Source organism: Quercus robur, chromosome 8 (genome assembly GCF_932294415.1).
Source record: "Quercus robur chromosome 8, dhQueRobu3.1, whole genome shotgun sequence".
Classification (NCBI taxonomy): domain Eukaryota; kingdom Viridiplantae; phylum Streptophyta; class Magnoliopsida; order Fagales; family Fagaceae; genus Quercus; species Quercus robur.
The window spans coordinates 21,541,107-21,553,835 of NC_065541.1; the positions used below are offsets into that span (position 1 = coordinate 21,541,107).

Sequence of the window (12,729 nt, forward strand, 5' to 3'; positions counted from 1 at the left end):
TTAGACTTAAATAAAAAAAATAAAAAATAAAAATACAAAATTCAATCCTCTACATTAGAGAGAGAGAGAGAAAAAAAAAACTTTTAATTATTCTTTTGTAATTTTCGAAATTATTTGAGTGTAATATTTATCCTTTTGTTTAGATAGTTGATGCGTGTTCAAGAGTAGATTTTTTAGGCAAAGATTACTAGTAGTAGTAGGACTAGAAGTCTAGGACTTACCAGTTATTAGTAGGATATAATTTAAGCTTTCAACGATATAAAGATTTTATTTTTAATTTTTTTTTTGGGTGGAAACTAATCGGCAATTAGAGCCTATAAATTACCTTGCTTAATTAAGGGCTTTCTCATTTCAGTTTTAACTCCTGAGTTTAGATAGGTCATAAGATTGTAAGTTTGAGTGAGATGGAGGGTGTTGATGCTATAGAAGAAGAAAGCTCACAAGAAAAAATTCATGTAGAAGAAAAAGAACAAGAACATGAAGTTGATCAACCTGGGATTCACAATGGTCTCAAATGTAAAAAACTCTCTTGGAAAAATCTTATTAGACTTGATTCTTTTGATTTGGAGGCTGATAGATTCACCTCCAATCAAGGCCCTGGATCTTCTCAGGTATTATTTTTTGTTTTCTCTTTTTTACTTTTCGTTTATCTTGTTATTCTTATGATATCTATAGCCTATTCTAAAAATTATAGGACTAATGTAATTTTAGATAAGCAATAAACTAATAAGTTAGTCTAGAAAAAAAAAAAAAAAAACTAATCCAATTATTATTGTTGTTATTATTTCGTTTCCAATATGATATTTGAAGTGTTGGAGTGCAGGCCTTGGATTGGGGAAGCATAATGAAGCTAGCATTTCAGAGCATTGGGGTTGTGTATGGTGATTTGGGCACGTCGCCTTTGTATGTGTTACCAGGCATTTTTCCTACTGGGGTTAAGCACAATGATGATATACTTGGTGTGCTGTCTCTAATCTTTTACTCGCTCATGTTAATTACTTTGATCAAGTACGTTTTCATTGTGCTGACAGCCAACGATAACGGAGATGGTAATTGATAATCTTCTCTCATGCTTAGCAATTTGTTTTAATAGATTAGTTATTGTAGTTCTTGGATTCTCATTTTTATTGCTAGATGATAATTAGAAAGAAATTAATATTTCTTGATGATAAGACTTGCACACAAAATAAAAATGACATTGGGTGATGCTATATTAGTGTGTCAATAATAATGCTTTGAACTTTGAATGGTGTTGATATGTTATATATTGAATTGCTAGCAAGGAATACATTGTCATCAAACTATTCATTATTTTATAATGGAAATTGTATTGTTGCAGGAGGAACTTTCGCTCTATATTCTCTCATATGCCGCTATGCCAAGGTCAGCTTGACGCCCAACCAGCAGGCTGAAGACAAAGAAGTGTCTAACTACCGACTAGATGTGCCAAACCGACGGCTGAAGAGAGCATCCTTTATTAAATCTATGCTTGAGAGTAACCAAATACTAAAGTATTTCATCTTGTTCATGACCATGCTTGGCACCTCCATGGTGATTGGAGATGGCATCCTCACACCATGCATATCAGGTACAATAGAGTGATATTCCTAAGTCCTACTTATCTCTTTACTGTTGGTTGAGATGGTGTAAAAATTAAGCTGTTTATTCAATTCATTTAGCTTAGTTTCAATTATTTATAACTTCACATTTCATGAACTCTTTGTATCTAATATTCTGAATAATAATTTACTTTATGATTTCCTCCTTGTGTAGTATTGTTAGCAGTGGGGGGAGTTAAGGAAGCTACTAGTGCGCTTACTGATAATACGATCATGTGGATTTCAGTAGGAATCTTGATTATTTTGTTCCAAGTTCAGAGATTTGGGACAGATAAAATTGGCTATAGTTTTGCTCCAGTACTAACAATTTGGTTTCTTTTCATCAAAACTATTGGCCTGTACAACTTTGTGAAGCATGATCCAGGGGTTATCAAGGCAATCAATCCAATGTATATTGTTGACTATTTCATTAGGAATAAGAAGAATGCATGGATCTCTCTTGGAGGCGTCATCCTATGCCTAATAGGTGTGTATCATAATCTCATCTCATTGTTTAAGCACTTTGAATGTACAGAAATAAGATGTAGTGATGGACTTGTTGCATAGCTACTGTCTTAGGTTTCAGCTTTAGAAACATACGATTTATGGTAGTGATTGGAATTATTTCTAAAATCATAGTAAATTTTGATAAGAAAAAATCCTTGATGATTTAAGCACAATGCTCGTAGAAAAATGGTTAAGTCCATCTTCATTATCAGTCCATCTCAAATCCCAAATTATCCCTGATTGTGCTTTCACTGCAAATTTATGGTTTCCTTTATTAAGAACATGCTTTAAATTTTCTACAAATGTCTTGTCCAAGACTATGAACTTACTTTGAATAGTCCTAACAAATGACTGTTGTCTTAGGTATTGTTTGAAGTTTCATACACCATTAAATTTATGGAAATATGCAAAACAGACTCATTGGAGGTTTAAGTTAAGTTCAAACAGGTCTCTTTGCACTTTTAAATTAATGTTATTGACTACTGAGGAACATTAGTCTCATTGTCACAATTGACAGAAGTGATGAAGGGATCAATTTTGTCATTCTTGATAACAGCACTAAACCAAGAGTACAATGGATATGTTTGAAATTTGCCTAAACCTCATGCTCTTTTTTACTATTGTCAACTAAAAAATATTAGTTTTGCTTATTTGTTTAGGACTAATCCTATAGTTGCTACTCATGTGGTGAACTTGGTCAAACAATGTCAGGTTCTGAAGCATTGTTTGTAGATCTTGGTCACTTCAATGTTTGTTCAATTCAAATAAGCTCATGCACTATAGTTTTTCCCTCGATTGTTCTTGCCTACTTTGGTCAAGCTTCATATCTCCGGAAACACAATCAGGATGCTAGCAATGCCTTTTATAGTTCTGTTCCAAGTACGTTTACTGTTCCTTATAATATGGTTTTTTTTTTCCTCTTGCTATCATATTGAGGTGGTATCTTTATTTTCATATGACTCTCTCTTATGCAGAACCACTATACTGGCCAATGTTTATTGTGGTTGTAATGGCAGCCATCATTGCTAGTCAGTCGTTAATCTCTACTTCTTTCTCCATCGTCCAACAATCTTTGGCCCTTAGGTGTTTCCCACGGGTTAAGGTAGTGCACACATCTGCTAAATACAAAGGGCAAGTTTATGTACCAGAGATCAACACCCTTCTCATGCTGGCTTGTGTGGGTGTCACTCTTGGTTTCAAAAATACATTGAAGATAGGGAACGCTTACGGTAAATCACCTTAAACTTTTCTTTATTTTTTAATATAATTTTAGAATTCTGAGAGGTAGTAAAAAACAATTGTACAATTTTTTGGATTTATTTGGATGTTGATATGAATTAAGACTTGTCGAAACTCAAAAGCTATAAAAATATTGAGAGCCTTGTGGCTTAGCGTCATGCATTACCTGGAGAGAACCTTATTCAAAATCCTCTTCCCATGATGATGATGATGATGTTTCAAAGAAATGAAGTGTCCTAAAATGAAGTTAAAGTAGTCAAAAAATGTCTTTTGTGCTTGTTTATGAGAGTTTATTTTCATTGACTTTTTAGGTTCTGAAATTAAGTTAGGAAAAAGTTGCTTCAAAACGTTGTACATAAGCTAAATAAACATAATAAACAACTAAATTACATCATACAATTCATTCAAACGAACACTTAAAGTTGTATTCTTTGTATCAATATGTTATTTTACTATGTTGTGTTGTGAAGAATGAAAACATTTTCTGTTAGCTTCCTTTTGAATTCTACATGTGCAAGTCTTTCCAACTTTTTTTCTTGATATTCTTTCAACAGGAATTGCAGTGGCATTTGTATTTACAATCACATCTCCATTGCTTCTCCTTGTGATGGTCATGATATGGAAGACAAACATCTACTTGATCATCATGTATGCTCTAACTATAGGGCTCTTGGAATTCCTATTCTTGAGCTCAGTACTCTACAAGTTTGTTGATGGAGGGTACCTTCCTCAATTGTCTGCCTTGACTCTTGTGATCATTATGTATTTATGGAACTATGGCTACTGGAAGAAGTACAAGAATGAACTAGAAAACAAAGTTTCTACTCGTAAATTGGTGGAGGTAGCCTCTAATCCTAGCATCCATCGAGTTCCGGGTGTTGCCCTATTTTACACTGAGCTTGTCCATGGAATTTCCCCTATATTCACCCACTATGTTGCAAATGTACCAGCTTTTACACTCAGTTCTTGTCTTTGTTTCAATCAAGTATCTAACCATTAGCACAGTCCCTCTAGAGGAATGCTTTTTGTTTGGACGAATAGAGCATCATGAGCTAGGCATTTTCCGATGTGTTGTGAGGTATGGATATAAGGATTCAAGATTTGAGTGTGAGTTTTTTAAAGAGATGTTGGTGAATCAATTGAAGGAGTTCATATGAAATGATCTGCTCAAGCCTAATGAATTAGCTGATAACAAAGAAGTAGAAAAGGTTGATGAAGAAACGGTGCAAAGAGAGATGGGAATTGTGGATGATGCACTAAAATTTGGGGATGTTGTTTATCTAATCGGTGAAAATGAAGTGATGGCTTCAAAGGGGTCTAGCCTTTTGAAGAAGTTAGCTATAAACTATGCCTATAATTGGTTGAAAAGATGTGTGAGACAAGCAGATGAAGTTTTCATGATTCCTCGCAATCGTCTTCTCAAGGTGGGGATGACTTATGAGGTCTAGACTTTTTGATCAGTTTGTTGTGATTTTCTTTCAACTTGGTTTGCTAATGGCATGAAAAACCATTTCAAATACCATGTAGTGTTTGATGCCACTGCAGCCACTGTAGTTTTTAAATATCATGTAGTATTTTCCTTTTTCTTTCATATAACAATAAAATTTGGATCTAGCTATATTGTGCTAATTCAAGGCATGAAATGGGAATTAATATTTTAAATGTACTTTTGCAAGGATGGATAAAAGTTTTTGCGTTTGACATTTTAAATGCATGTGCTTGACTGCTTAATTATTAGTTCGGAGTACAAATAAGTTATTCCATGATAAGCAATAAATTATAAAAGATCATAACTAGTTGTTGAGACACTGATTCCTAGATAAGTAATAAACTAGGTTGTTACCCTTGCTTACAATCTAAAATCTAAATCGAATCCAAATCATTTCTAATTGTAGCTTGAGTTTTTGTCATGTTCATTTTAATTTTTGTGCCGAGTGACACATTCATAATACTTAATGTGAATGTTGAGACGGTCTCCTTACTCACCTAAGTAAAATCACCTTATCATCATTATTATTGAATGTTTCCATATGTAACCACCGGTTATAGGCTTACAATCTTAAAAAACCAATATGTTTTTAAGGATTGTGTGTGTTACAACTTACAAGGATTAGGACTAGCTTAATTACCCAGCTGTTACTAGAACAACATAACATAAACATTTCTTTTTCCAAATCTAATTAACATATTATATTTATTTGCGACGTTGAGAAATTCAAAAAATAAATTAAATAAACAATATTAAAACCAATATATTTCTTAATTATAAAACTTAAAATTCTAAATTTATTTTATTCAAAACACTAAAATTATTATAAACTCTTTAACACTACTTTGTTTTTTTTTACCCCTAAAAATTAAAATTTCTGAAAACATAAAAATTATAGGTATTAATTAAAGTCTTTTAATTTCAAAAATAAATTAACAAGGGTAAGGTTTAAGGAAAAAAAAAACCCTCAATTGTACCCAATCCAATCTCAGAAAAGGCTCAATCATGCGTAAAACAAAATCATATAAAGGGATTTTGGCCCAATAAAATTGAGTGACTCAAACTGCTTGAGTCAACAAGCCAACCATAGGACAAGGTTTCTCTTTAAACTAGTATGGAGAGAAATCCTTCAAACTTCTCTTATATCTTTTTATTGGATGTGAATTTTGAAAATTTAACTGTTGGATTGCATGTTTTTTTATGTTCTTAGCATGCATGTCAAATTTTGTTTAAATCAGATTTTATTTACTATTTGATCAAGAAATTTATTTTTTATCTATAATTTTAGATCACAAAAACTTGAAATTTAAATTAGATTGATAATATAGCTATTGATCTTTATAAAATTTTCAAGAATGGAGGATATAATAAGAAAATGCAAGTCAACAGTTAGATTTTCAAAATTCATACAAAAAAAAAAAAAAATTATAAGAGACATTTAAAGGGTTTTTCTCCGAACTACCCTAAAATTTGCTCTTGGAATTAACCAAACCAATATGTGGAGTGATTAAAAAAAGGGTAAATTTTACCAACCACAATGAATCATGTACAGCTTTACCCAAAAGTAGCCCTAGACTAGGTGACATTTTAGAGAGAGATATATATATATATATATATATATTCTTAATGTGAATTTTGTAGGGCAATGTAAATACTTTGGACGTTTATTTGAATTTTTTTTTTATATTTTAAATTTGGTTAATTATTTAGTTTTTTGTTTGTCTATAGTTTTTAAAACCTACATTGCAATTATACTACGCCCAACTTTTTATCTTTTCAAATAATTTGATAATTACAACGGTAAAAGAGAGATTTGAACCAGAGATGTCATAGAAACACTAGAATATGCCAATTAGTTGAGGTACAAGACTCTTGACCAACTTGTTTTTTAAGAAAAACTAGTTAGTAACTTAGGCCCTGTTTGGTTTAGAGCTAACTCAAACTCAGTTCTCAGTTCTCATAACTCAAACTCAAAACTCATAACTCAATTCTCAAACTCAGTTTCACTCAAAAAATGCAAAACACATGTTTGGGTTGAGTTCTTAGTTACATATCTCTACCACTTTTCCCCAAACCCGTGGACCCCACCACTGACACTACCCACTGTTGCGTCTGTTGCTACCCGCGTCTCTCGGTCTCTATCTCTCTATCTTTCTCCCTCCCTTCAACCCACAGCCACTCACCGGCGCCATCAACCACTACCAGTCCACCACCACTAACCTAGCCACTAGCCACCATCAACCACTACAAACCGATCCACCACCACAAACCTAGCAACCATCAATAAAACCCATTCATTAACAAAACCCACCAACCATCAACAAAACCCATTTATCAACCATTGACAAAATCAAAACCCATTCATCAAAATCATAATAAAACCCATCAACAGAACCCATCAACCATCAACAAAACCCATTCATCAACCATCAACAAAATCAAAACCCATTCATCAAAATAAAAATAAAACCCAGCACTGGCGACAAAATCACGACGACAAAATCAAAACCCAGCTCCGGCGATCATGGTCTTGGTGTTTCGGGGCTCTCGCTTTGATGGTGGCGGCGGAACTGGGCTAAACCAGCACCGACGATCATAGTCTCGTGGTTTTCCTTTTCTGGGTCATTGGCTGATGGTGGCAGAACTGGGTTGAACCGATCTCTAGTCTCTAGTCTTGGCTCAGTTCGATTTGCCAGCGTCCCTTTTCTTTTCTGGTCTTGTTCTCTCTCTGGGTCAGTGAGAAGAGAGAGCTCTAGGTAAAAGAAAAAAAAAATGAAGAAGGAGAAGTGACAGAGAACAGGTTAGAGAGAGAGACTTTACTTGATGGTACAAGTCATATGGGTGGGCTCCACGAGGTCAAAAGATTTACGGAAATGCCACTGAACTCAAACTCAGTTTGAGGGGTGAAAACAGAAAACGGCATTTTGCTGTTTTTGGTTTTCATGTTTTTCACTCAACCCAAACTGAGTTTGAGTGATGAAAACTAGGAGAGGAAATCAAGCCAAACACTCCAGTATTTAGTGGGTCCCACACAATTCTCAGTTTGGGTGATGAGAACTCAGTTTGAGTGATGAAAACAGGCTAATCCAAACGAGCCCTTAGTAACCCATGCAATGCACAACAAAATATGATTTTTTTTTAATCTTTTGCTATTTGTTAAAATATGAAATATGATAATTATATTAACAATTAATAGGCATTTATTATACCTTCTAAAAAAGAAGATATTTATTAAGATTTTGGCTTACATCTAGTTAATTTTTAACGGCACATCTCCTTTACTTTTTAACAAACGGGCTGAGATTAAGCCACGACATTTTTCTTTTGGGCAAATTAACGCCTGCCAAAGTTTCGGCAAATTCTTACTTGTTCTAACATAGATCGATCCATCACTAACATCACATTTTTACTTATAATAACTATTTGGAAAATTCTAAAGCCATATCAGTAGTTTGTAATAATGTTGTAAAATAGTTTGTGTCTGTAGCATTACTCATATATTTTCATGAACATATGCTTTAAAAACTCATGAAATTAATGAGTTATATATGGTAGAATAAAAGTGAATATTATCAGGAAAAATATTAGATATTAATGCTCCTGGGCTTTTAAACTTTTTTTTTTATATAAAAAAAAAATGAGGTAGTCGATTATTATTATTATTATTTTGAGAAAAAGGATGAAAATTCCATTCATATATGAGGTAAATATGAAAAAACAAAAAATTAATATCTTTTTATATAAAATATGTGGGTGTTAATTGAGTAAAATTTAAACAAAATTTTAAATTTTTTATTAACAAATATAGGAGGAGGGGGGATTTTTTTAAAAGGCCAAAGGGTCCTTTTTCTCTGCAATTTTATATACGAAAGTAAACGTTTTTTTTTTTTTTTTTGAGAGAGTTTTAATAAAAAGATAAATGTATCTAAATGCACAAGAAAAAAAGAATAGCATGGTGAAAATTAGGAGACAAAGTGCCAAGGTGTAATTAAAAATTTTGAGTGAAACCGTGTGTGTGACTGAATACAAATTTACCTTGCCATTTTTTATGTTTTATTTTATATTGTATCAATTGTGGTATGTTATGTGTTTATTTTTTTTAATTTTAAAATTCAATTATTTTATAAGGGAAGTAAAAAGAATATGATAAAGTTGTAAATGGAGCTTTTACTAATGACAGACCAACTAAATGGGCTGAATGGTTGCCATTTGTAGAGTTTTGGTTCAATTCCAACTACCATACTAGCCTCAAGTTTTCACCATTTGAAGTTTTGTATGGTTTTCCTCCTCCAAAGTTGCAGAGTTATATTCCTGGCACAACCAGGGTAGATGCCTTGGATTCAATTTTGAGCCAAAGGGAGGAAGTTCTGTCTATTCTCACGAGTCATCTCCATGTTGCACAAGAGAGGATGAAGCCTCAAGCTGATAAACATAGGCAAGATAGATCATTTGTGGTGGGGGATTGGGTTTACTTGAGATTGCAGCCCTATAGACAGAAAACTTTGGCTTACAAAGGGAAGTGGAAGTTGTCTCCAAGGTATTTTGGGCCTTTTAAGGTGTTGCAGAAGGTGGGATCGGTGTCTTATAGGCTGGATTTACCTCCTGAGTCCAAAATCCATCATGTTTTCCATGTTTCTTGCTTGAAGTTGAAGCTAGGCCAACATGTCACACCCTTGCCAACTCTGCCACTTGTTGATGATGAAGGGCAGGTTGCCACTAAGCCCATTGCTGTGCTGAAGACTAGAACTAAGACTTTGAGGACCCGGGTTATCACTGAAGTTTTGGTGCAGTGGCTAGGATATCCTCCTGAAGAGGCCACTTGGGAGTCTTTGCACTGTTTGCATTCCAGGTTTCCCCACAGTGTGAGCAAGATGTTTTAAATGGGGAAGGGTATGTTAGGCATCCAATTTTGTATTGTGTCTGTGCTATTGCATTAGACTTGTATTGTAGCATGAGTTGTAGGTGTACTATTATACTGTGGGGTGTATTGTAGGGTAGTATTGTTGGCAGTTAGTGGTAGTTAGTCCAGCTAATAATCTGGGTAGTTAGTTAGGGTGTGTAAGGTGTATATAAGAGGCACTGATTGTATCTGTTGAATAATAAGAAGATTATGATTGTATACTTCCTTTACATATCTCTCTCTGTTTCTTTTACCTTCCTCATCACCTTCTTAGCTATGGAGGCCTAGGTCCCCTTGAAGTGACATTGTGAGAGACCGCGCCTCCGGCCCGTTTTTATGAGATGTTGGGCCAAACCCACGTGAATGGGTGAAGTCGTGTTACTACATCTCAAAATGGAGGTTCGATTGATTATATTTTTCCCTTTAGATTAAGGGTTTTACAATGGAGTCGCCACTTATTTAATTATTGGAAAAATAAGAAAACCATAATTGAAAAATTCCTTATTTTATTTACTTGAAATTGAATTTACATTAATCATAGGAAATTACATGGCTTTGGTCTTAGATGCAATCTAAGATAAAGTACATGACTTTGTTTCCTAATTACAATCTAAAAATCGAAAATTACATGGATAAGTATTTCATCTACTAACCCTTAATCTAAGCTCGGAGGTTATGTTACAAGGTGGGAAGGTGTTAGGCACCCACCTTACCCGGTGAAACCGGTCTTCTAGACTATGGTGGCCAACATTCATATCATATCATCAAATATGTCAATCAATTTACATGTTGAATTTAATGTGTGTGCATGTGATAAACCCTAATTCAATTCATTAGGCAGTGCATTTGGATTGAAAAAATAAATTCTAATGGATGTGTGTGGATGGTAATAACCTAGATTCAAGGATTTGAAAGAATTATTAAACAAACATGTTTTTCATATTTTTGATGTGGATTTAAGATTAAATCTAGTAATATGCATGAACAACCAAGAACATATGAAGAACACATAAGAACAATTAAGAACATTCAAACATATTCAAGGGAATTATCATGCTTTAATCTTAAATTCTCATCATGACAACTTAAACAAACAGTTAGGGAAAATGATTATACCTTCATGCAAGATCCATATGGTGGAGGAGGGGACTCTTGGTAGAGGTTCTAAGGGTGGAGGAAAAGAAGAGCTAGGAGAGGGAGAGTGAGTCTCACTCAATACCTTGAGTCTCAAGAAGACCAAGATATGACAAGGCTACTCAACTTCACTAGAACTCAAGAGAAGAGAAGAGAGGGGGGGGGTTTTTTGTGTGCTTTGGAATGAAGGAGAGGGGGGTTTATATAGTAGTGGTGGAGGAAATATGAATGGAATGCCATTTAATGAGGGTTGACAAGTAATCATGAACCTAGACCTCATTTTAGCCTTTAGGGAAATCTGGTGCATTAAATGTGGAGATTGATGAGAGTGAAGAGCAAGCAAAGTTCGGTTTTCCCGTAGCTGCTATAACAGCTTGTAGAGCCAACTTTGAAAAATTATATCTGCCTCAATTCTGATCAGAATTGTCTCATTCTTGTGCTCAAATTGAAGCCCCAGATGTCTAGTTTCTGGGAAAATTAACCTCATTTACAGATTCAAAATATTTTGAGAGATATTGATAAAATGGTGAGCTGAGGTCATTTGTTAGAAAATGGTTTCAGCACAATTAACATTAATAGATCCCAAATTAGCTCCCAATTAACATTAAATGGCTCCAATCACTCCCATTTCAGACTTAATTGGTTCCAAATTTACTCTAATTAAAAGATAATTGCACAAATTACTCATTGAATAATTAATGTTTAACTATCTGTTAATTAGGTGTGTGCAACCTTACCATAAAATGTAGTCCTAACCAATCAAATTATGACACATCATCGATCTCAAATTGATTATCCTTATAACCAATTGAAATCAATTGTTCATAATCACATATAGTCGGACTCAATTTGTGATAGTGTATCTCAGCCATTAAAACTTGATTTGATGATAACTTTCAATTTGATGGTCCGATTAGGGCTCATGACCAGTCGATTTGATCGTTACAACATCAAGATCATTTTGGTGAAATAGATTAAGGATTTAATGATCAGAATCAAGATGCATATTTCTAATGTGAAATTACCTTTTTACTCTCCATGTGAGGTTAAATACGAGTGGCAAAATGGGGTGTCAACAGACATACCATAAATCCTAATTCCAAGAGAGTCTTATCAGCTTCGCCAAGGTAATTCGTTATCCCCTTACCTCTTCTTTTTGGTTACTGAAGGATTGCATGCTTTGTTTGCTAAGGCTGAAATGGAAGGGGCATTACGGGGTGTGTCCATCTATGTTGCTGGACCTAAGATTTCTCACCTTTTGTTTACAAATGACAGCCTGGTCTTTTGTAGGGCTTCTATTCCTGAATGCGTACAAATCCAAGCTCTTCTCAACCTATACAAGCAAGCTTCTAGTCAAAACATTAATAGGGGGAAAACAAACATTTTTTTCAGCACTAACACTTCTCACAAGACTCATGAAGGCATCTCAAACTTCTTAGGGGTCCTAGTAATTCAGAGATACGAGCAATACTTGCGTTTACCTTCTTTAGTTGGTCGGGCAAAAAAGAAGTCTTTCAGTTTGATTAAAGAGAGAATTTGGAAGAAACTAAAAGGGTGGAAGGAAAAATTGCTATCACAAGCAAGGGGGGAAATTCTCATTAAGGCAGTAATTCAGGCAATCCCCACATTCACTATGTCATGCTTCAAGCTCCCAAAAGGGCTTATAAATGAAATTGAATCTCTGATTAGGAATTTTTGGTTGGGGTATAGGGGTGAGCAGAGAAAAATCTATTGGGTGAGTTGGGAGAAGCTATGTCTTCCAAAGTGCGAAGGAGGTATGGGGTTTCGAGATTTGAGTAAGTTTAATGACAATTTATTGGAAAAACAAATTTAGAGAATCAATACATGTGAGAACACCTTGC

At 34.3% G+C, this 12,729-nt stretch overlaps 1 pseudogene; it reads left to right on the forward strand.

The window, feature by feature from the left end:
* Window positions 1–200: 200 nt before the first annotated feature.
* Window positions 201–5,010, forward strand: LOC126694977 (potassium transporter 5-like; annotated as a pseudogene).
* Window positions 5,011–12,729: the final 7,719 nt, after the last annotated feature.